Here is a 23,721-nt window from a genome sequence, read left to right as displayed (position 1 = left end):
CTTTCCCTTTGGGGTATCATCACACAATAGAATACAATCCCTGCCCATGTGATGGAATTAGCAAACAGAATGACATTCACTTCCTATTCTTCTGTAAATTTTATTTAAAATATATTAACTGGTTTTTAACTCCCTATTTTAGAAAATTAAGACCCCTTTCATTGGGGGAATCATGTTTATTATTATTTTCCCTGGATACAGATGAATTAATTTTTCGCACCAGCACTTTTCTGAGATTAATAGTACACGCACGCAAAACGATGGAAAATCCCTGAAAATTATTTATGCTAGTTGTATATTTGAAAATGAATTGCTGTGATTGTGGTGTTTTTATGGATTGTATTATTGTATAAATGTGTTGTTTTCCTTTTGTTGTACTTTTATGGATTTTATGAAATCCGAATAAAGGTCTTTTGAATTGAATTGAATTGAAGTGGTTCACATGCATTTAATTTTGATAAAGATTTAAAACTTTCCTGAGTCTGTGGTCATTTACTCCAAAGTATAGAAAAGTTAGAATTATGTTATCACCATCAACTAGTTCAACTAATGGTCCATCGACCAAAGGAAATAACTTTTTGATCAGTGGAGGGTTAGTTTGAGATGAATAGAGGTACCAAATAACTAATCATGATTATTGTGGAAAAATATAAAACTTTGACAAACCAGCGGTTTACTCGATTGTGTGTTTATGGGCCCAGGTTAGTATATGATAATAGAGTATCTGTTGTTGGTATACCGCTGGATCAGTGTTCTGGTAGCAGAGTTATGGTTATTATTCACTAGTTTGGTGATAAATATTAATTAGTGAATATTGATTTATGTTTAACAAAAGAGTTAGCGTCTTGTTTTATGTTGTCTAGAATCCTGGGAAAATGAATAGCGGGTGGTGACAGAAGCCACACTGCAGTGAGGTTACTCATCTGTTGGAATAATACTGAGAAGCTACGTAGGGCTGGCAGTGTTAAACTAGGGACTATTTAATATAAAAGTGTGAGTAATAGCAGAGGGTTCGCTGGTGTAACTTTGGTCTTATTTCCCAGTAGGGGTAACACTGAAGGAGTAACAGGTTCTCCCGAGCTTGAATGAAGAGTAAACAGGGGTTTTACTCGCAGCAGAAGAGGAGTAATTCTGAAACTCCAGGATAAGTCGAAAATCTGTCCATTGTTTAGTGAAACAGGCAGAGTAGCGAATTTCTTTATGTTGTTACTAACAAAGTTTTATTTTAAGTTGAAGAAATAAGTTTTTCATATTACCTTGTGAAGGTAGGGTCAGTCACAGGAGTTGTACTGACATCACAGAGAGTTGAAACAGCGGGCGTGAGACAGAAGCAGATTGTAAAGTGGGGGTCAGTAGTAAGGAGTAGATACTGACGTATCAGAAGGCCGCGCTAGCATTGGTCAGACCACGAGCGTGAGCCTGATTGGTTAATAGATAGAAGCCGCACTAGGATTGGTTGAAAGGAAATTGTATGATGAGTCCTAATTTGACTGTAGGTGTGAGTCGTGCTGATATAGGACGCGACGTAGGTAATAGAGCTAGAAGATATACAGAAGACTATCTTATATCTTCCATCTGAAATGTTTGGAAGATGAAAGAAAATGACGATGACGAAAATTTAAAATATCTTCAAGAAAGACAAACCTGTAATGACTAGAGATGGAATTCCTATTCCACCACCTAAAACACCTGCTTCATTTTTGATGATGGAGAAAGGATATGACACAAGTGTAGGGTTGGAAAATTGGGTTGATTATACGAAAGGTGATGGTGTTTTGGCTTTTCCAGATCATGGTACTCTCAATTTAAAGATACTTCAGAATTTGAGAGATAAAATGAATATGTTAGAACCAAATCCTAGAATGACACAGTATGAAGCCTTGGTAGAATGGGAGATTGAGGCATTTGATCGTGAAAAATTCAGAAGTGGTCGGAGATTTAGAGGATTATTGCCTAGACATCCGTATGAGTCAAGTAGAGATCAAATGAAGCGTTGGAGATGAGCTGTAGTGACAGAGGGTTGATATCCAGTGTTAATGGCTGAAGATCAGACGGGAAGCAAGTGTAAGGTGAAAACAAAACACATGAATGTGACAGGATATGGTGAATCGGATGATGAATTGTTGGAGGAAATTCTATCTAAAAATCCTCCACCGTACCAAGAAAGACCCAGTAGAGTCACCCCAAGTGCACCGGTAATGGGAACACCCTTAATTCCTCACATTTTACATGATACATCAGTTAATAGGATGCTTCAAGATAAAGAAAGAGAAGCATTGAATAAAACCAGGGAGGAAGTAGTAGAGAAAATAAGTCAATTGAATTTAAATACTGAAGCTTTGACATTACCAGTGACTATAGGTCTGTTAGTCCACTATATGAAGATAAAATGAGTTGCCCAAAACCTTAAGCTTTAACAATTCTTTTGAGTAATCCCAGAAAAGAGGTAGTAATATCTGATGATCAGGCTAGTGAGTGCGATTCAGTCATTTAATTAATGGACCTTCCAATAAGGGAACCTTTAACTGATACTCTGAAAAGAGCAACACCCAGAAATTTGAAAGAAAGACGGTCTATGGTACCTTTCGGAACTAGAGGCTCAACAGCGGTCACTCCAGAAGATTTGGAAAGATGGGCACAGGGAATAGAAAAACAAAGCTCAACACCGAAGATCTTAGATATTTACTGATTAAAAGTAGAGTTGGTAGAGATGATAGCTGGAAATGTGGGAATAGAAAGGTTGAACCTTTACAATGATGAGGAGTTGTTGTTTATATGTAGGAGTATAACCAGAAATGCAAAATTGTTTCATGAGAGATTGACAGAGGTTGCTTCAGAGATTGGAGTGGATATAGGGAGATCAAAATTACTACAGAAACCATATAGAGTGGAGTTTATTAATAAGTATTTGGAGAATATGAATGTGTCTGGTAAAAGACTACAGATAAAAGAGTTAATGAACATTTTGCAGAAGTGGGGAGACATTGACAAGTGGAGGACTCGGTGAACGAGATAAAAGAAGGAGGCACAAGCAAAGGAAGCATCATCTGCATTCTTACCAAAAGAATCAGAAACAGCAGAGAGATTGTGTCCCATGAGAGAGGTTCCTGGTGGTGGATATGTTCATGTTCCGTGGAGCAGACAGGAGATTTTGTCATTTACAAGCGATTTCCCTAGGTTAAGGGAAAAACCCGTTGAATGGTACAAACGGGTTGAAAGATTTTTGAAAGTTTCGAAGGTTTTGTTGAAGGATCTGGATGGTCTGTTTGATATTGTGGTACCTGCTGACTTATGGCCAGAGTGTAAGATCACAGTTGATTGGCCAAGTGAGGAGTATGCTAGAGACTCGAAAACAGGAGCACCCTCAGAGGAGGTGATGAAGAAATATCACCAAGTAATTACTTTTCTGAAAGGGAAAATCCCTCCTAAAGAAACATATTGGGTAAAGATAGATAGAACAACTCAAGAGACAAATGAGTCTGTACATGCATATTATGAGCAGTTACTGCAGGTGTTTAGCAGTATAGTGGCTTTGAGAACATTAGTGATAAGGATATGGGACATTTTGTGTATCGGTTTTTGTATGGTCTGAAACCAGAGATTAGTCAAATGATTCAGCAGCACATGTTGTGCTGGCAGAGAAAGATGACATTGAGGCAAGACGTAGAAAGCTAAAGGAGAAAATGATGTGGGCACAAGTGAAATTGGCAGAACAGCAGGAAAATAAATTAAATACCCTGACTGATAATCAGGTGAAAGAGCAGAATCAGAATGATCAAGCGGCAAATGGTGGTAAAGTAAGAGGACGAATGAATAGAGAGTAAGCAAAGAAGAAGTTTCCTTGTCATGTGTGTGGAAAGCTTGGACAATGGAAGAACGAGTGTAAGAATATTCAGAATAACAATGGGCCAACCCAAATTTTAAATCCACAGACGCAGAATGAAGTGATTATGAATCAGTCGCAGTTACTCCACAGTATCAGGTGCCACCAGCTCCTATGCCAAACTTTGTGAACACTCAGAAATACAGTGCGAATGCCGGATTTCACGGAGGAAGTGGTAAGAAAAATTCTGTGGTTGCACAATATTTTTACAGAATGATAATGATGAAGCGGACTTTGAGCATTGACGGTGCGTGAGGGGGAGGAAGAGGAGTGCGTGCTTGGCGCATCCTTGCCGGTAGATCAGTCAGGTCCATTTATTGATGGGAAAGTGGAAGGTAGTGATATCACTTTTCTATTGGATACTGGTGCTACCCGGTCTACTGTGAGAACAGCAGACATCCCAAACCTACCCCCCTCGGGAGAATCTATCCAAGTTGTAGGAGTGTCAAATCAACAGATTAGAACCCCTATCACAAAACCAATGGAGTTACATATTGGAACTTTTAAAGACATGCATCGGTTCGTAGTTTGCGACTCCAGTCCAGTAAATCTGTTGGGAAGAGCTCTACTGTGCAAAATGAACTGCATAATCTACTGTACACCAGATGGTGTTGCTTTCCAAACCCCTGATGAAGACGTTGTATACAAAATGATGTTAGTTAAGGAAGGTACTCAAGTAGATGAGATGTTTTCATTGATAACCGAAAGTGAATTGTCAGAAGAGTTGAGAACCACAGTAAATCCAGAAGTGTAGGATTTTACAGGAAAAGATATTGGGCTGATGTCAAATGTAGATCCAGTGAAAGTGACGGTGAAAGAAGGTGCAGTTTATCCAAACACACAACAATACAAAACGAGTCCGAAGTGAAAGCAGGAATAGCTCCAGAAATTGACCGAATGAGTAAACAAGGCATTTTAAATGAAATAATGGGTAGTGCTTGTAATTCGCCAATAATGGGACTTAAAAAGCCTAGCGGAAAATACAGGATTTGAGAAATTTATGCCAAGCCTTCTTCTCTATTCCTTTGCACCCAGAGAGCCAATATTTGTTCGCTTTTAGGTTCGAAGACCGTGTCTTGGCATGGTGCCGAGTTCCTCAAGGGTATACAGAGAGTCCCTCAATTTTTAATCAAATCCTGAAAAAGTGTCTAGAAACATTGGTCATGCCCAGAAATTCAGTTTTGGTTCAGTACATTGATGACCTACTGATGGCATCAAAAACACCAGAAGATTGTGTTACTGACACAATTGCATTACTGAACCATTTGGCCGAACGAAAACAGAAGGTGTCTCCAGAGAAATTGCAGTTTTGTCAGCAAGAAATTAAATATTTAGGCCACAAAATAGAAAGAGGAGTTAGAAAAGTGACCCCACAGAGAATAAAGATAATCAAGTAAATGCAATTACCTCAGACACAAAAGGAGATAAGAATGTTTCTCGGAGTAGTGGGGTACTGCAGGCAGTGGATAGTTGGGTTTTCCCTGCTGGCAAAACAATTGATTCAGTTGACACGGAAAAGAGCAAAAGATCAGATTGTCTGGAATGATGAGTGCATAGAAGTGTTTGCGAAATTGCCTGTGTGAGGCCCCTGCCTTAGGCCTTATTATACGAAAGAATTTGCACTGTTCTGTTGTGAGGGAGAAAGTTGTGCACTTTCGGTCTTGACTCAAAGGCATGGATTAAGCCTACGTCCAGTAGCATATTTCTCTGCTACTTTGGATCCTGTGGCTTCAGCTTTACCCAGCTGCTTAAAAGCAGTAGCTGCTACTTGTATGAGTCTGGAGCAAAGTGAGTCGATTGTGATGGGACATCCAGTCAAAGTTTACGTCCCACATTCAGTTGAGATTCTTTTGACAAGAACTAAAACACAGCACCCTACCCCTAGTCGGATGACTAAGTATGAAAGAGTGATTCTGGGAGCGGAAAATGTGACAGTAATAAGATGTGCAATAATGAATCCTGCCACATTATTGCCAGACCCATGATGTGAAGTAGTGAAAGATGAAGTGGATCATAATTGTCTGGATGTGACTGAAATGTGTACTAAGCCCCGACCGGATATAAAGGAAGTGACCTTGAAAGAGCCAGATCATGAACTATTTGTAGATGGGTCATGCAGGAGAACAGAGGGAGGAGGACTTAATGCAGCCTAAGCTGTATTGAAAATATCAGGGGTCATTGAATCATCCTGTTTAAGTCAAGTCTGCACAAGTAGCCAAATTGGTGGCCTTAACAAACGCACTTAAAATTGGGAAAAATTGGAGAATAACCATATTTACGGATAGTCAATATGGTTTCGGGGTTGTGCACGACTGGCCAGCTCTGGATGCAGAGGGTATTTCTGACTTCTTCAGGATCTCCTATAACAAATGGCAAAAATGTAAAAGAGTTGTTGGAATCAATACAATTGCCAAGAGAAATAGCAGTGGTTAAGTGCGCTGCTCACCAGTAAGGAAATGACTATGTGGTAGCAGGTAACAGATATGCAGACCAAATTGCTCAATTTTGTGCAAGAAATAACATGGCACTTAATAGAAAGATTGAAACAAGTGAAATCAGCTGCCAACTAATGTTTTTCTCAGCTCTAGAAACATGTGATGAGGTTAGACAGTTACAGGATGAAGTTGAGGCGAAAGAAAAGGAAATCTTGATAAAGTCAGGCTGTGAAAGAAGGACAGAAGATGATGTATGGGTGTACACCGATGGCAGACCAGTCATGCCAGACTGCCTACTCTCTCAAATGGCAAGAGTATACCATGGAACAACACATATTGGCAGGTATTCAATTATCAGACTATTCAGACAGAGTTGGTACAATCCAAAGTTTAGGGTAGTCGCAGAGAGCCTTTGCCAAAGATGCTTAATTTGTCAGCAGTTAAATCCAGGCGGAAAAAAAAACAGTGGTCAGTTGGGGAAAAATTGGAAAGGCAGAAGGACCATTCATGAGATTTCAGTTAGATTTCATTGAGTTTCCTCCGTTCAATGGATTGAAATATGTACTTGTCATAGTGTGCCTGTTCTCAAGATGGGTAGAGGCATACCCCAAAAGAAGAAATGACAGTCTTACAGTTGCTAAATTACTGTTGAGGGAGTTGATACCTCGTTTCGGTTTTCCAGTCACTTTGGAATCAGACAGAGGACCTAATTTTAATAATCAAATAATTTGATTAATCTGTGAAGCATTCAAACTTGAACAAAAACTGCACTGTGCATACCGTCCAGAGGCTTCTGGAGTGGTTGAGCAACTAAATGGCACAATCAAGTCAAGGTTAGGAAAAGTGTGTGCATTCACATCACTGAAATGGCCAGATGCATTGCCTCTTGTGTTGATGGGAAAACAGGATTGAGACCACATAGATCCTCATGGGAAGGGCAATGAGGCAAGCGTTTATTCCTGGACATAAATTGATGAATATAACTGATGATCTGGTATTGGACTACTGCAAAGGATTGGCTGACCTTGTGCATTTTGTCTCTCACCAAGTTGGAGAAGACGCAGTTGCCAGGCAGCCAACGTAGGCGCATGATTGGAATCCTGGATACTGGGTGGTAGTGAAGAAACACGCCAGAAAGTCGTGCCTAGCACCCAGGTGGAATAAACCATGTCAAGTCATACTGGTCACTACCACAGCAGTGAAGTGTGCAGGTTTACCCAATTGGATTCATGCCAGTCATACCAAAAGAGTTCCGGCCCCACTGAAAAAGAACAGCAACTGATTGAACCACTTGAAACAGCTGAAGGTTGTGAAGTCGGAGAATCTAGAGTGATAGATTCTGAAGTAATAGAAGAGGAAAAACCGAGCACAAGTCAGGGGGAATGGATACCAGTGATTGACATACCTGAAGTTGTTATTCAAACAAGAAGACGTACCAGATTAGAGAGACAGGAAAGTAGTGAGGATCAGATAGATGTAGAAGAACACGCTCAGGAAAAAGTGAATAAAGTTACTCGAAACCCTGAGCAGGACCAGATAGGGAAAGAAGAACACGTTCAGGCAGCAGAAGAACAAATTGTAGTAAGACCTGAACAGGACAAGTTAGGAGAAGAAGAACCAGTTCAGGCAAAAGAAGAAGATCAATTTGAAATAAGACTTGAACAGGACCAGATAGAGGAAGAAGAACAGGTTCAGGCGGATGAAATAACAATAATAAGACTTGAACAGGAACAGGTAGAGAGTGATTCAGAACAAGAAGAGAGTGTGCCTAGACATCCTGAAAATAAAAGAACTTTAGAAAAAGACGGAGAGGGTGAAAGTGCAGTTCAGGTTAAAAGGGTCAGAAAGGGTGATAACTGGCCAGGTGGAGTGAAAAGATTGAGATACTATCTGAGGAAAACAAGAGAAAGACCAGAGCAAGTGAATGAGATTACTAGTCAAACTCAGTCTGAACAGTCAATTGTGAGAAACACACGAAGAAGCCAGAGACTGAGAATTTTGAACAACAAATACAAGGCCCCTGAGTGGACCTATGTAATATTAGAAGAATTTGAGAATTTAGACCCGAGTAAGGAATCAGAAGAAGTAGATGCTGTACAGATTGATGAAAGAAAACTAAGGCCACATTAAAAACAAAAGTTTGAAATTCCAAGTGAAGAAAGAAAAAAGAAGAAATATCTTCTTAGATTAAAATGGCAAAAAATGAAGACACCAAGCAACCAAGACGAGGTTTAACACAAGGATGTTGTAGAGCTTGCATATGTAGTATTTTATTAGTGATCTCAGTATGGTTATTTCTAACAATGGCGGTGCCTTTATTGATGATAAAGTTAATAATGAGAAAGCAGCTACAATAAAAGGAGATCGAGTAGATTTAGAAGCAGCAGATGAGACAGATTTCTATCACACAGTATTAGATAATGATACGCCTTTAAATGTTTTTACAAAATTGTTATTTCAATATGTAGATACAATGAAGATTAGTGACTGTTATGTCTGTATGAAATTACCAGCATCAGTGTCAGAGGGAGTTACATACCACCATTTACCTTTAACCTATGGTATATCACATAGTGTTCTAGCAAGTCTGTTTTATAAAACTGGAAAACTTCAGTATTATTATTAAAACGTAGATGTAGTATTTCCAGAACTTCCTATTCGAAAGAATATGAATCCAGTACTTAGTAGCCAAGATGCACAATTCATGGGTGAATTCTTCTTAGCAATGAAATCAGTAGATATAGTAAAAGATCACAAGAACAATTTAACAGGTATATTACGTGAAGAAGAGAAAGTGTTTTTGAATTTAGTTGAAGGAAGAAGACAGGATTTTAAAAAGAAAGCTGCTGAACAGAAAACTCATGTACCACCATGGGCTGGGAAAGAGGAAATGTATACAACTGGCAAGGCTCATGCTGCGATGCCCTGGACTTTGTGAAGAAAGGGAAAACCTGCCCCCATAGGTTAAAGACAGATTATAATAACGTATTTATTGGTTCCAGTGAATGTGAACATAACTTCCTAATTTTGGGAAGTCGGGGACTAAAAAGGGGAACCGATCCTGTATTTCCTGGGGTTTACTACGTGTGTGGGAATAATGCTTATTATAAGTTGCCTGCACTGTGGTACGGAAGCTGCTACTTTGGGATAGTATTTCCAAAAATGTATCATGTAAAAAGAATCACGGGAAACAATGAAAACACTAATGGACTGTTAGACCTGGCACCATTGGCGTGAGTCTCCCTTCCATTTTTTCCGCTGTGCCTCTTCTGTTTTTTTCTTGTGATAGATGCTCTGGGCACTGCACCACTGCCATTCAGTGCCGCAGCGCGGATGGTCCCTGTGTAAAGATGACATATGAATTGATGTATCCCTGATTGGCTTATTTGGTCTACCTGTTAGTCTCTAGTAATGTGGCCTGTGTGTGCCCAGGGCTGGTAAACCAAATGCTGCTGGTGGGCCTGCAGCGCTGGTTTGTGCCACCCACAGAAGAAGCTTGTAAAGTGTGTCTCAGACCTGCCACTGCAGTGTCTGTGTGCAGTCTAGAACTGCCATCTTGGCTGTGAAGTGCACCCACTTCCCAGCCCCTGAACCTTCCCTTGGCATCATGTAAGCCACCCCTATGGTAGGGTGCATTGTATGTATAAGGTAGGATATGCTCTGATGTGTGTAGCATGTCCTGGTAGTGAATTACACCCAATTTCGTTTTTCACTACTGTAAGGCTACCTGTTCTCCATAGGCCAGAATGGGAGGTTTGGCTATTACATTCTATAGTCCTAACTGACCCATAGAACATGGTAGAAAAACGAATTTAGTAGGCCTGAGCTCAGAATATTAAACTACATCTTTTAGTGAAGTTTATTTTTTTATTCTGTGTTTGAAAATACCTCTTTTAGAAAGTAGGTATTTTCTTGCCTAATCCTTCCAGTGTGCTCTGCTGTTATGTGTATTGGCTGTCTGGTTTTGGAGGGACAGGGCAGGCTGAGTCAGACCTGGGTTGAATAGAGAGATCTGCATTGGAGCATGGGGAGGGGTAGCTACTGGACCTGAATAGGGCTGTGCCTGGCAAGGTGAATGCTGGCTCCACCTCCCACTGTGCGTCTGATGGCAGACCCCCTCTTTCTGAAAGGAAGGATGCAGCCTGGTAAACAAAGTGCTCCAAGGCTGGGCAGAACTGGTTCTGGCTGGGTTCAGTGACTTGTAGCTTCTGAGAACAAAGACTTTTGGGGTATAAATATCTGTGCTGAAACCCCTACAATTTGTATTGCCCCTGGATCTCAAGACCAACCTCTGTCCGTGGAACTGAAGGGAAACTGCAGGAGAGGACTGTCCTTGTGCTGTGTGCTGATCCCTGGATTGGCCTGCAGTAGTTTTAATTGGACTGGAAAGAAGAGGGAAAAGGAGCTGTAAGAGAACTTTTTAATCTTGAACCTGCAATCACCCAAGGGCTAGAGAGAGAACTAGCCTCCTGACTGAAGTCTCAGGCCCAGTAGACTTAATTTTGTCGCTAACGCCTGTTAGCGATCGGCCACAGCCGAGGAGCATCAAGAAATCCGTCGCACGGCCGCCACTGAGCGCTCGCTGATAAAATCATCACCCCGCACGTTTGCGGGCCCCGAAATCATCGCTAAAGCCTGTTAGTGAGCCGCGGCGGCCGAGGAGTGTAAAGAAATCTGTCGCACGGCTGCCGCTTAGTGCTCGCTGATCAAGTCATCGCCCCGCATGTTTGCGGGACCCGAAATCATCGCTAAGGCCTGTTAGCGAGACACCGCAGCCGAGGAGCATCAAGAAATCCGTCGCACGGCTGCCGCTGAGGGCTCGCTGATCAAATAATCGCCCGGCACGTTTGCGGGCCTCAAAACCATCGCTATGGTCCGGTTGCGAGCAGCCCTGTCCACGAGCGTGAGGAAAAACATCGCTATCACGCCGTAGCAGCATTTTGTGGATGATTGACACCAACATCCAGGAACTGTGAGTAAAAGGGTCGCAGAGACCACCGCCCTGAACTGAACTTTGCATTCCCCATTTGAACTATTTTTGCAGCATCAAGAGAGTATTATTTTTGTACAGTATTGTGGCTTCCTCGTTATTTGGTCTTGTGATAATACTATATATAAAGATAACTATTTTTTTTTTATACCTACCAGTATTGTGTCCCTTTGTAGTGTTCCTCACTGTATTACTGTGCATGGTTATAGATGCTTAACGCACTGCCTCTTAGATTAGCCTAACTGCTCGTGCTACATTACCACATGGTGGAGCATGGGTTGTCAAAGGGGTGCAGCTCTTCACTCTGACTTAGAAAGAAGGGTCCCTGCTTGGACAGTGGCCATCCACTGCCAACCAGAGACCCCCATTTCTAACATTGGTGGTCAGCGGTGGGGATCTGGACTTGCATTTGTGACCGCATACAGTAATTATAGTGTACACTACTAGTGAGTGCAGACCATAACGTACCACATACATATTTGAGGACTTTTTTTTTTTTTGTCTATTCTTGATTAAGAGGGCCAGTTATTGATACAATGGCCAAGCCCAGAGTTGTTGACCCAGAAGAGTTCTCCTGGGAAGAGGAGAAGATAGATACCTACACTTCCAAGGAGCTCAATATTTTTTGTGAGAAATTTACAGTTCCTACCACAGGTTTCACCAAGAAAGAAGAGTTTTGCAAGGCACTGAAGGCCTGGTCAGCAGCCAGAGATGCCCCTAGGGATATGGGAGAGCCTGTGGTGGAGGGAGAAAATGTGGATGAAGTGATTGATGTAGTAGGTGGTAAAGTAGTTTCCAGCCCGGGCATGAGTGTTTCGGCGAGGGGTCTGTCCCCAGAGGAGATGGAGGACAGTGAAAGAGAGAGACGCCATAATATGGCGATGGCTAAAATGAAACTAGAAGATCAGAGGGAGAGAGACCTTGAGAACAAGAAGCTAGAGTTTGAAATGATGAAAATGAAGCTTGAGCATGAGACAGCATTGAGGGAGCTGGAGATTAAGGCAAAGAGTGGAGAGGCCCCCAGTCCCTCTGGTGGCAGCATATCAGTAGTACAGACAGAGAGCAGAGTATACATTCCTAAAGAAGTTATTAAAGATTTCCACAAGAGTGAGGATATTGGGCAATGGTTTGCCGCTTATGAAATACCCATGGTGTCCCACCGGGTCCCTGAAAAGGATTGGGGAGCGGGGTTGTGGGGACGGTTTGTGAGTGAGGGGAGAGACACCTTGTTGAATCTGCCCCCAGAAAGGAGAATGGTTTATGAACACATGAAAGAAGTGCTGATGACCCACTATGGGTTGACCCCTGATATGTACAGACAAAGGTTTAGGTCCTGTAAGAAGTTGGAAGGTACCACATGGGTGGACTATGTGTCTTTTTTTTGCAGAGCAATGGAATGCTGGGTCAAGGGTAGCTAAGTAGAAACTTTTGAGCAACTGTATGATTTAATTGCATGGGAGCATCAATCTGATAACTTTTCCTGAGCTACGCCAGCACCTCATTGATTGCAGGCTGACTAACCCTAGAAAACTTGCTGAGGAGGCGGACTGCTGGGTCAGCACCAGGGTTCGCCATGGTCCAATGGGAGACTTCGCCAGAGGTAGGCAGGGTCCCCAGCAGAGAAGTGGGGGGGACAGGGGTCAACCAAGGGAGTTCCACCGAGGGCCCCAAAGTAATGCCCAAGGGAACCAAGCAGTGGTGTCCCAGCCTCCCCAAGAAAGGAAGCCAATGCCCCCGACAGGTAGGCCTGTTCACAGGGGGCCCCCTACTTGTTATCATTGTGGCCAAGTGGGCCACCGGTCCTTTGATCTCCAGTGTCCTCAGAGGGCTACTGCCGCACCCCCCGTGCGCCACCCCACCAGATGGCTAGTGTAGCCTTGGAAGGAGAAGAGATGGATGCCCAAGAGGTGTGGGACCCTGTACAGTTAACCCTTGTCTCCCTAGGAGACTGTGAGATGGTCTCTAAAACTGCACTGCCTGACAACACTAAGAAATACAGGCAGTGGGTGACCATCAATGGCCATAAAGTGGAGGCTCTCAGGGACACAGGAGCCAGTATAACTGCTGTCAGTTCCCGGTTGGTGTCCCAAGAGCACATTATTCCCCATGCATTCTGCCCAGTAGTGTCAGCCGACAACCCAGAGAGCCAATGTGAGGTGGCTCAGGTTCCCTTCGAGTGGGGGGGGTCTCAGGAACTCTTCAGGTAGCTGTGAGGCCCACCATGCCTGTAGACTGTCTGTTGGCCAACGATTTGGAGAACTCCCCGTGGGCTACAGTGGAGAGGAGCTCTCACTTGGAAATGCTGGGTCTGCCTGAATGGGCGTGTGCCACCACTCGGTCCATGGCAGCCAAAAAGGGTGTTGAGAAAAGTCTGGAGCCTGAAAGTATGGCCCAATCCCTGCCTTAGAGAGAAGGAGTGGGGGGCACGGGAAACCAGCCCCCTTAGTTCCCACGGCCCAGGGAGGAGCAGACCTTAAGGGGGATGCCCTAGAGCCTATCGGGGAGCCAAGCACTGACCTGGAGGACCTGCCTGAGCTGAACCATTAGCAGCAGGAGGGGGGCCCACCAGGGAGGACTTTTGTGAGCAGCAGAAAATCTGCCCTTCTCTTGAGGGTATGCGGCGTCAGGCTGCAGCCCAGGCAACAGGTGATATGTCTGGTTCGCATCTGATCTATTGGGCGAACAGTCTCCTGTATAGTGAGCCTAAGGCTGCTGAGCCGGGGTCGGCCCGTGTGCTGGTGGTACCCGAGTGCTTCAGAGCCTTCCTACTGGGGTTGGCTCATGACATTCTGTTGGCAGGACATCTGGGGCAGACCAAGACCTTTGAGAGGCTGGTCACCCACTTCTATTGGCCCCAGATGTGCAAAAGTACAGATACTTATTGAAGGACCTGTGAGACTTGACAGGTAAGTGGGAAGAGTGGGGGGAAGAACAAGGCCCCACTCCAGCCCTTTCCAGTTGTGAGTACCCCATTCGAGGGATTGGGAATTGACATTGTGGGGCCTCTGGACCCCAAGACAGCCATGGGCAACAGGTACATCCTGGTCTTGGTGGACCATGCCACCCGGTACCCTGAAGCCATCCCACTCAGGACAGTGACGGCCCCCGTGGTGGGACGTGCACTGATGGGGATCGTCTCCCATGTGGGGTTCCCCAGAGAGGTGGTGTCTGACAGGGGGACCAACTTCATAACCCAGTACATGAAGTCTCTGTGGGAGGAGTGTGGGGTAACTTATAAGTTCACCGCTCCTTTCCACCCCCAAGGAAATGGCCTGGTTGAAAGGTTCAACCGGACCTTGAAAGGTATGATTATGGGCCTAGAGGAGCCCCTGAGGCGTAAGTGGCATGTCCTCTTGCCATGCCTGTTGTTCGCCTACCGTGAGGTACCCCAGAAGTTCTTAGGGTTCAGCCCCTTTGAACTACTCTATGGTCACCAGGTCAGAGGGGCTCTGAGTCTGATCAGGGAAGGCTGGGAGCAATCTCCCAGGAAACCTCCCCAAGACGTATTTAGCTACATCTTGGCCTTCAGGAACCAGACTCGGCGTTTCAGAAAGATTGCTGAGGCAAATCTGGAAGCCAGCCAGGAGGAGATGAAACGTTGGCACGACCAGAATGCGACTCTGGTCGAGTTTCAACCTGGTCAGAAGGTTTGGGTACTGGCCCCAGTGGAGCCCTGCGCCCTCCAAGATAAGTGGACCGGTCCATTTGAGGTGGTGGAGCGCAAAAGTCAAGTTACCTACTTGGAAAATTTCAGTCACCCAGGAACCCCCTGCGGGTCCTGCGTGTGAACCGCCTGAAGCCCCACTTTGCGAGGTCTGAAGTGGGCATGTTGCTTGGCACAGATGCTGGAATGGAGGAGGAGAGTGAGCCTCTTCCTGACCTCCTGTGCGCAGAAGAGAAGGATGGGTCAGTTGAGGGTGTGGTCCTCTCCACCACACTGACCCCTGAGCAGCAGAGAGATTGTCACCAGCTGTTGGGACAATTCTCAGATTTGTTTTCCCTAGTGCCTGGTGTCACTGACTGGTGCGTCCATGCGGTAGACACCGGGGACAGCCCCCCTGTCAAACATAAGGCTTACCGGGTGTCTGACAGGGTCAGAGCCTACATTAAGGAGGAAGTCTCCAAAATGTTTGCCCTAGGGGTGATTGAGTCCTCTAGCAGCCTTTGGTCCAGCCCAGAGGTCTTGGTACCAAAAGCTGCAGCGCCTGGTGAGGCCCCTGAACTAAGGTTCTGTGTGGACTACCGAGGTCTCAATTTGGTCACAAGGACCGACGGGCACCCCATCCCCAGAGCAGATGAGCTCATTGATCGGCTAGGGGCTGCCCCGTACCTCAGCACGTTTGATCTGACGTCTGGGTACTGGCAGATCGCCTTGACTGATGGGGCAAAGGAGAGGTCAGCATTCTCCACACCAGATGGACACTACCAGTTCCATGTGATGCCCTTTGGGATGAAAAATGCCCCTGCCACCTTTCAGAGGTTGGTCAACCAGGTGTTGGCTGGGCTGGAGGATTTCAGTGCCGCCTACCTGGACGACATTGCAGTGTTCTGTTCCTCCTGGGAGGATCACTTGCGCCACCTCTGGGAAGTGTTGATGGCGCTGCACAGAGCAGGCCTCACAATCAAGGCCAGTAAGTGACAGATTGGGCAGGGTTCTGTGGTGTACCTAGGACATCAAGTGAGGAGTGGCCAGGTGGCACCCCTGCAGCCCAAGATTGAGACCATCCTGGCTTGGGAGCCCCCAAGGATCCAGACGCAGGTGAGGGCCTTCTTAGGACTCACAGGGTACTATAGGAGGTTTGTCAAGGGGTATGGCAACATTGTTGCACCCTTGACTGAGCTGACTTCCAAGAAGCAGCCAAAGATTGTGAACTGGACTGACACCTGTCAAAAAGCTTTTGATGCCCTCATGACTGCCATGTGTACAGCGCCCGTACTCCAGGTGCCCAATTTTGCTAAACAATTTATTGTCCAGACAGACGCTTCAGAGCATGGGGGTGGGGGCTGTTCTGTCACAGATCAATGAGAAGGGACTAGACCAACCTGTAGCCTTCATCAGTAGGAGGTCACTGCCACGGGAACAGAGGTGGAGTGCAATTGAGCGGGAAGCATTTGTTGTAGTCTGGGCACTGATGAAGCTGAGACCATATCTGTTTGGGACTCACTTCCGGGTTCAGACAGACCACAGGCCCCTCTGATGGTTGATGCAAATGAGGGGTGAGAATCCCAAGTTGTTGAGGTGGTCCATTTCGCTACAGGGGATGGACTTTACGGTGGAACACCGCCCTGGTACAGAGCACGAAAATGCTGACGGTCTGTCCAGATTTTTCCACCTTAGTGATGAGAACTTCCCAGGGGATGGGTAGTTCTCCCCACATTTCAGCTGGGGGGGGGACACGTGTTAGACCTAGCACCATTGGCGTGAGTCTCCCTTCCATTTTTTCTCTGTGCCTCCTCTGTTTTTTTCTTGTGATAGATGCTCTGGGTGCTGCGCCACTGCCATTCAGTGCAGCAGCGCGGATGCTCCCTGTGTAAAGATGACATATGAATTGATGTATCCCTGATTGGCTTATTTGGTCTACCTGTTAGTCGCTAGTAATGTGGCCTGTGTGTGCCCAGGGCTGGTAAACCAAATGCTGCTGGTGGGCCTGCAGCGCTGGTTTGTGCCACCCACAGAAGCAGCTTGTAAAGTGTGTCTCAGACCTGCCACTGCAGTGCCTATGTGCAGTCTATAACTGCCATCTTGGCTGTGAAGTGCACCCACTTCCCAGCCCCTGAACCTTCCCTTGGCATCATGTAAGCCACCCCTATGGTAGGGTGCATTGTATGTATAAGGTAGGACATGCTCTGATGTGTGTAGCATGTCCTGGTAGTGAATTACACCCAATTTAGTTTTTCACTACTGCAAGGCTACCTGTTCTCCATAGGCCAGAATGGGAGGTTTGGCTATTACATTCTATAATCCTAACTGACCCATAGAACATGGTAGAAAAACGAATTTAGTATGCCTGAGCTCAAAATATTAAACTACATCTTTTAGTGAAGTTTATTTTTATCTTCTGTGTTTGAAAATACCACTTTTAGAAAGTAGGTATTTTCTTGCCTAAGCCTTCCAGTGTGCTCTGCTGTTATGTGTATTGGCTGTCTGGTTTTGGAGGGACAGGGCAGGCTGAGTCAGACCTGGGTTGAATGGAGAGATCTGCATTGGAGTATGGGGAGGGGTAGCTCCTGGACCTGAATAGGGCTGTGCCTGGCAAGGTGAATGATGGCTCCACCTCCCACTGTGCGTCTGATCGTAGACCCCCTCTTTCTGAAAGGAAGGATGCAGCCTGGTAAGCAAAGTGCTCCAGGGCTGGGCAGAACTGGTTCTGGCTGGGTTCAGTGACTTGTAGCTTCTGAGAACAAAGAATTTTGGGGTATAAATATCTGTGCTGAAACCCCTACAATTTGTATTGCCCCTGGATCTCAAGACCAACCTCTGTCCGTGGAACTGAAGGGAAACAGCAGGAGAGGACTGTCCTTGTGCTGTGGGCTGATCCCTGGATTGGCCTGCAGTAGTTTTAATTGGACTGGAAAGCAGAGGGAAAAGGAGGTGTAAGAGAACTTTTTGATCTTGAACCTGCAATCACCCAAGGACTAGAGAGAGAACTAGCCTCCTGACTGAAGTCTCAGGCCCAGTAGACTTCATTTCATAGCTAACGCCTGTTAGCGAGCCACCGCAGCCAAGGAGCATCAAGAAATTAGTCGCACGGCTGCCGCTGAGTGCTCGCTGATCAAATCATCATCCTGCACGTTTGCGGGCCCCGAAATCATCGCTAAAGCCTGTTAGCGAGCCGCGGCGGCCGAGGAGCATTAAGAAATCCGTCGCACGGCTGCCGCTGAGTGCTCGCTGATCAAGTTATCGCCCGCACGTTTGCGGGCCCTGAAATCATTGCTAAGACCTGTTAGCGAGCCGCCGCAGCCGAGGAGTGTCAAGAAATCCATTGCATGGCTGCCGCTGAGTGCTCGCTGATCAAATTATCACCCCGCACGTTTGCGGGCCTCGAAACCATCGCTAAGGTCCGGTTGCGAGCCGCCGTGTCCACGAGCGTGAGGAAAAACATTGCTATCACGCCGTAGAGGCATTTTGTGGATTATTGACACCAACATCCAGGAACTGTGAGTAAAAGGGTCGCAGAGCCCACCGCCCTGAACTGAACTTTGCATTCCCCATTTGAACTATTTTTGCAGCATCAAGAGTATTATTTTTGTACAGTATTGCGGCTTCCTCGTTATTTGGTCTTGTGATAAGCCTATATATAAAGATAACTATTTTTTGATACCTACCAGTGTTGTGTCCCTTTGTAGTGTTCCTCACTATATTACTGTGTATGGTCATAGATGCTTAACGCACTGCCTCTGAGATTAGTCTAACTGCTCGTGCTACGTTACCACAGGGTGGAGCAGGGGTTGTCAAAGGGGTGCAGCCCTTCCCTCTGACTTAGAAAGAAAGGTCCCTGCTTGGACAGTGGCCATCCACTGCCAACCAGAGAGCCCCATTTCTAACATGGACTAACACAGAGAAAGAGAGCTAGTTTTTCAGAAATAGTAGGTGATATATTTGGTGCATTAATACCTTCAGTGAGAGTCATTCTGAATTCACATAGAATTTGTAAATTGTCAACAGTAGTTGATCGTCTTTCGACTGATACTGCTGGGGATTTCTTGATGAGAAATACAGAAATGGTTGCAATTAGATCTATGGTTTTACAAAATCGACTTGCGCTCGATATTTTATTAGCAAAAGAGGGCGGAGTCTGTAGAATGCTGAAAGTTCAACGTTGTTGCACTTACATTCCTGATGAAAGTAAGGAAATCAGAGTGTATGGGAGAGACTAACAAAAAGTATTCCTTCAATAGGGACTTGGTTTTATGATTTAGGGAAAAGTATTTTAGGTCAAATAATTCTTCCAGTAGTTGGTATAACGATAATAGTTTTAACAATAATGATTTTGTGTAATTGTAGCAGAAACAAAAGAAAAGGAAGAAAATATAAAGTGAATGGAAAAGGAAAGAAAAGAAAGAATACGAGGAGATACAAATGGAGGAAATGAAAGGGAGGATATACAAAAAGATGAAAGATTTAGAAAACAAAGATGAAAATAATAAAAAAGAAGAGGAGTATGAGAATGAGAAATGCTGAAAGTTGGCATCTGAGAAGGGATGGGTAATTTAGTGATGGCTCAAAATGCCATCAGAGAGGGGATTGATGGAGCGAGGACTCCTAGAGAAGAGATTTGCTCAGGAGCAATCCGCTCCTAAAACTCACTAACAAGTTATTAAAAAGGTTTTGTGTAAAACTAATGCGCACCACATGAACACGCGGGTTAGTGAAGCTTGCTTATGTGTTTGCTAATGTGGATAACATGAACGAAGGACTAAACCGCTTTAAACGGGAAACCTTTACTGCGCATGCCTCAACTACATCTATGTAGGATGACAAGCTATCGCTTGGAGGGAAATTCTTGCGCATGAGCAGAAGACACTAAAATGGAGTCTTGAAGACATCTGCTTAGCTGAAACAAAAACAGGCTATTTTACTAATGCTAATGCTGGAGAATTATTAATAAGTAAAGGGTAATAGAGTAGAGGTGGTAGTATACAGTGCAACCACTTTATTTGTGAAATTAATATTTGTGTTTCTGGCTTTATCACTAGTGCGCATTTGGGCCTCTCATGTATAACTGAATGAAGCTGAGTAATGAGAAGACTGCGCATGTCCACTGAAAGTTAAGCCGGAAAGATGACATAGGTATTGAACGGGAGCCAAGGACACAAGGGATATACTCTGGGAACGGACGGTGACAAGTTTAACGATGAGGACTTGCATTCAGAATGTTAATAAATTGTTGCAAGAGAAATGTGAGTGCGTGTGAGAAATAAAATTATGAATACAAATTAAGGTGATGGGTTTGCGAACAATAGTTGAACAGATATTAATGACATGTAAGCATGGTGTGATGGAGCTTCCTCCCTTGCCTGACCAATCATATTTCGTATTTTTGCGATATTTAAACTTTAGTGGGTGGAACATGAAGAACGAAAGGTATAATTAAGATAGCTTTAGTTAGTTTGCTAGACACCGATGGTCACAGATGCTGTGAGGTGTGGATGCTGTTTTGCTGAGAGAGATACTGTGAGATGCTGATGAAGAGTCGAATGCAGAACTTTCTATCCTAATTAATTGGGTTAGATCAGAAGATCGCGGAAGAATCTCGAGGAGGAATAGAGTGTCAGAGAGGGGTACAGCGCAATCGTCGGTATTCTAGAAAGGTCAACTATCCTGTCCTGAAGTCTTTGTCACCTGACCTATCCCGGGGGACCCTTACCAGCTCCTTGACCAGGGGGTTGGTCTTTCACACCATTCTTGGTAACTATAATTTCACGTCATTTGCAGATGTTCTTTTCTCTCTGTCCCCTCCCTTTCTGAGCATGGTCATTGTATGATTCAAAAGTATGTGTTTGATGATCAATCAATTGAATTTTTCTCTCCTATGAATGATGGGGACTGTGCTGTATTTTTGAAGTGGTTCACATGCATTTAATTTTGATAAAGATTTAAAACTTTCCTGAGTCTGTGGTCATTTATTCCAAAGTATAGACAAGTTAGAATTATGTTAGTTATCACCATCAACTAGTTCAACTAATGGTCCATCGACCAGAGGAAAGAACCTTTTGATAAGTGAAGGGCTAGTTTGAGATGAATAGAGGTACCATATAACTAATCCCAATTATTGTGGAGAAATGTAAAACTTTGACAAACCAGCGATTTACTCGATTGTGTGTTTATGGGCCCAGGTAAGTATATGGTAATAGAGTATCTGTTGTTGGTATACCGCTGGATCAACACTACTGCAGGCATCCTGAGCAGATACACAACTGCAGGCATCCCGACCAGATACACTACTGCAGGCATCCCGAGCAGGTACACTACTGCAGGCATCCCGAGCAGATACACTACTGCAGGCATCCTGAGCAGATACACTACTGCATGTCAAGTCATTCAAAACGCTGAACAATTCCACTTCGGTAAAACTGCATGCGGTGAAGGACGAGGGCGACGTTCTGAAACCCTCTCCAAAACGGAACGCACAGTGCATTATCTACCAATGCTTAAGGGGATGCTAAAATTGGCCAACAGCAATTAAAGAGAACCAGTGAATGCCAGAGTGGTTATTCTATACGTTGAATGAATATATATCTGCCCTCCAGATGTCAGCTTATGTTTGGGGTCAAATTCTTCCAGACTCCTTGGAGTGTACACGGCATGTAAAAGGGCCTCTGTAGAGGCTAGAGGGAAAGCACCTCCACCTGACAAGGAGTTCAAGACAATTGTTGCTTCTGGAAAGTGGGTAGTGTCGGGGCAGCCACACACTGGCGTATTGCTAACTCAGTGGGTTCCCTCTCCAGGTACAATCGCTACCACTGGGAGGGGATGGAGGAGCTGGTGAAGCATCTACCAGTGGCCCAGTGAGGGCGAGACCATAAGTAGTGCTAACGTAGGGAGTACACTAGCCTCCTCATCTGTAAGCAGGCCTGGCTTTGAGTGTCAGGGTTTAGGTCTGAGGTGTAACAGCACCTCTGAAATTTTCCTTTTGATGGTGGGCATCTCTTCGGCCCTCTGGCCTACCAGATGGTCAAAACGATCAGAGAGGATGATATCATAGTCAAATCTATGGACGCTCTACAGTCCTAAGTCCTAAATCTGCTTTTACTACACAGCACCCAAGGGAATTACCAAACCTAGGAGCTCAGGGCAGAGACCCTGTACCAACAACACTAGAGGTCCTTTCAGTAGCATAAGTTCTTCGATAGACAGTCCTATAGAGGGAACGGGAGTGGGGAAGACCGAATTGCTCCCTGTCCACCTAGTCAGTGGTTGGCTTATTGCAGGGATTCTGCTCATGCACAGAACTATGCGCAGGAAACCAGGACCTCAGTGAATTGCGTTGTACCAAAAACTCACCTCAGTACCCAGAACCCCTATCCGACTAGCATTCGTACTCCGTATCATCGCGAAGCTACCAATGATTAGACAACCCAGAACAAGCGACTTCGATTACTCTCAGGAATGGTGGGAATCAGAAACACCTTTTCGTTATTATTCTCATATCAGTCCACAACAAGAGTAATCTAAGACACAGTAAAGATTAAAAGGTTTATTTTAAACTACGTGCCCTAAGAAGTAGTACTTTGGCTAACAAAAACAGACAAATGATTAAAAATAAAACCATCAGCATTGTTACAATACCATAGAAAATGAAGGGAGAAATCATATTACAAATGATAGTGGAATACAACCACCCTCCCTTCGCTAGTAAGCTAGTATTATTAAACTAATAGAAGGTCTCTAGGTTTGAATGGGGAACCCCATACCGTAAATATCAGCTTAGGTGAATCACATCACAGGATCAGCTCTGCTCTGTGTCTGGAAAAGGTCTTCTCCGAAGTGTCTGAATCATGCATGCAAAATGCAATATTGAAGGCACTCGAGTTTCAGATACTTGCAGCTGTGTGCGTATTATGGCTAGAGCGTGGGCCGATCAACATGAATTCAAAAGCATACATTGTTATTTGACCTGGACGGCTTCTGCACACAGTGTTCAGACTTAGGTCGCGGTGCACGTCTAGGGATGGGAACAACAGACCGTTCTCATGTGAAGAAAAAGTAAGCAAGCAGTTTTTCTTATAATAACAATAATAACAGCTACCTGCAGTGTCGTGTGCAAAAGCAGCAAAAGTGGCAAGATGGCGTTTTAAATCTAAGACGCTTATGCTAACATAGCAATGTGTGTACATGGAACTCCATCTCCACTACACCCTCCCTTGATCGGACCACGAACAAACAGGGAAGCAAAGTAGGAACGCAGAGTTCAAGTTCGACAGAGACAGAACCAAGTTCATGTATTGCCTATCCATAAAATTGGTAGTGACAGTTCGAAAAACCCGTTAGAAAAAGGGGGAAAAAGGAAAAAAAAAATTTAATCCGGGGTCAGATTATTGGAAGAGGGACAAATCCCAAATTAATCCATCAACGTGTAAGCACAATAAGTAGCAACAGCCTCCAAGAGGAAGTCATTATAATGTTCAGTAAAAGAATCCGCCATCCAGTCTAGCAAAGTAAATGAACATACATGTTCTTCGATAACCGGAGCCTCTAGAACAATCAGAGGACAACTTGCGTGTTCTTCAAGATAACTTCTCGCCAAGAAGTCATACGCTGCCGTAGATATATCCCAATTACCTAGGACTCCATGTGCCACTCCACAGGCCATAATCCCGATGCCAGAACAGTCCAACTCATGAGCCACTAAGGGACTCATCAGTTGATCATAATCGGGGCAGGAGATACCGAGTTCAACAGGCCCAAATCC

The sequence above is a fragment of the Triturus cristatus genome, chromosome 3_1 (genome assembly GCF_964204655.1).
Source record: "Triturus cristatus chromosome 3_1, aTriCri1.1, whole genome shotgun sequence".
Classification (NCBI taxonomy): domain Eukaryota; kingdom Metazoa; phylum Chordata; class Amphibia; order Caudata; family Salamandridae; genus Triturus; species Triturus cristatus.
The sequence above is the reverse complement of the archived record's forward strand: the minus strand, read 5'-3'. Positions refer to the sequence as shown.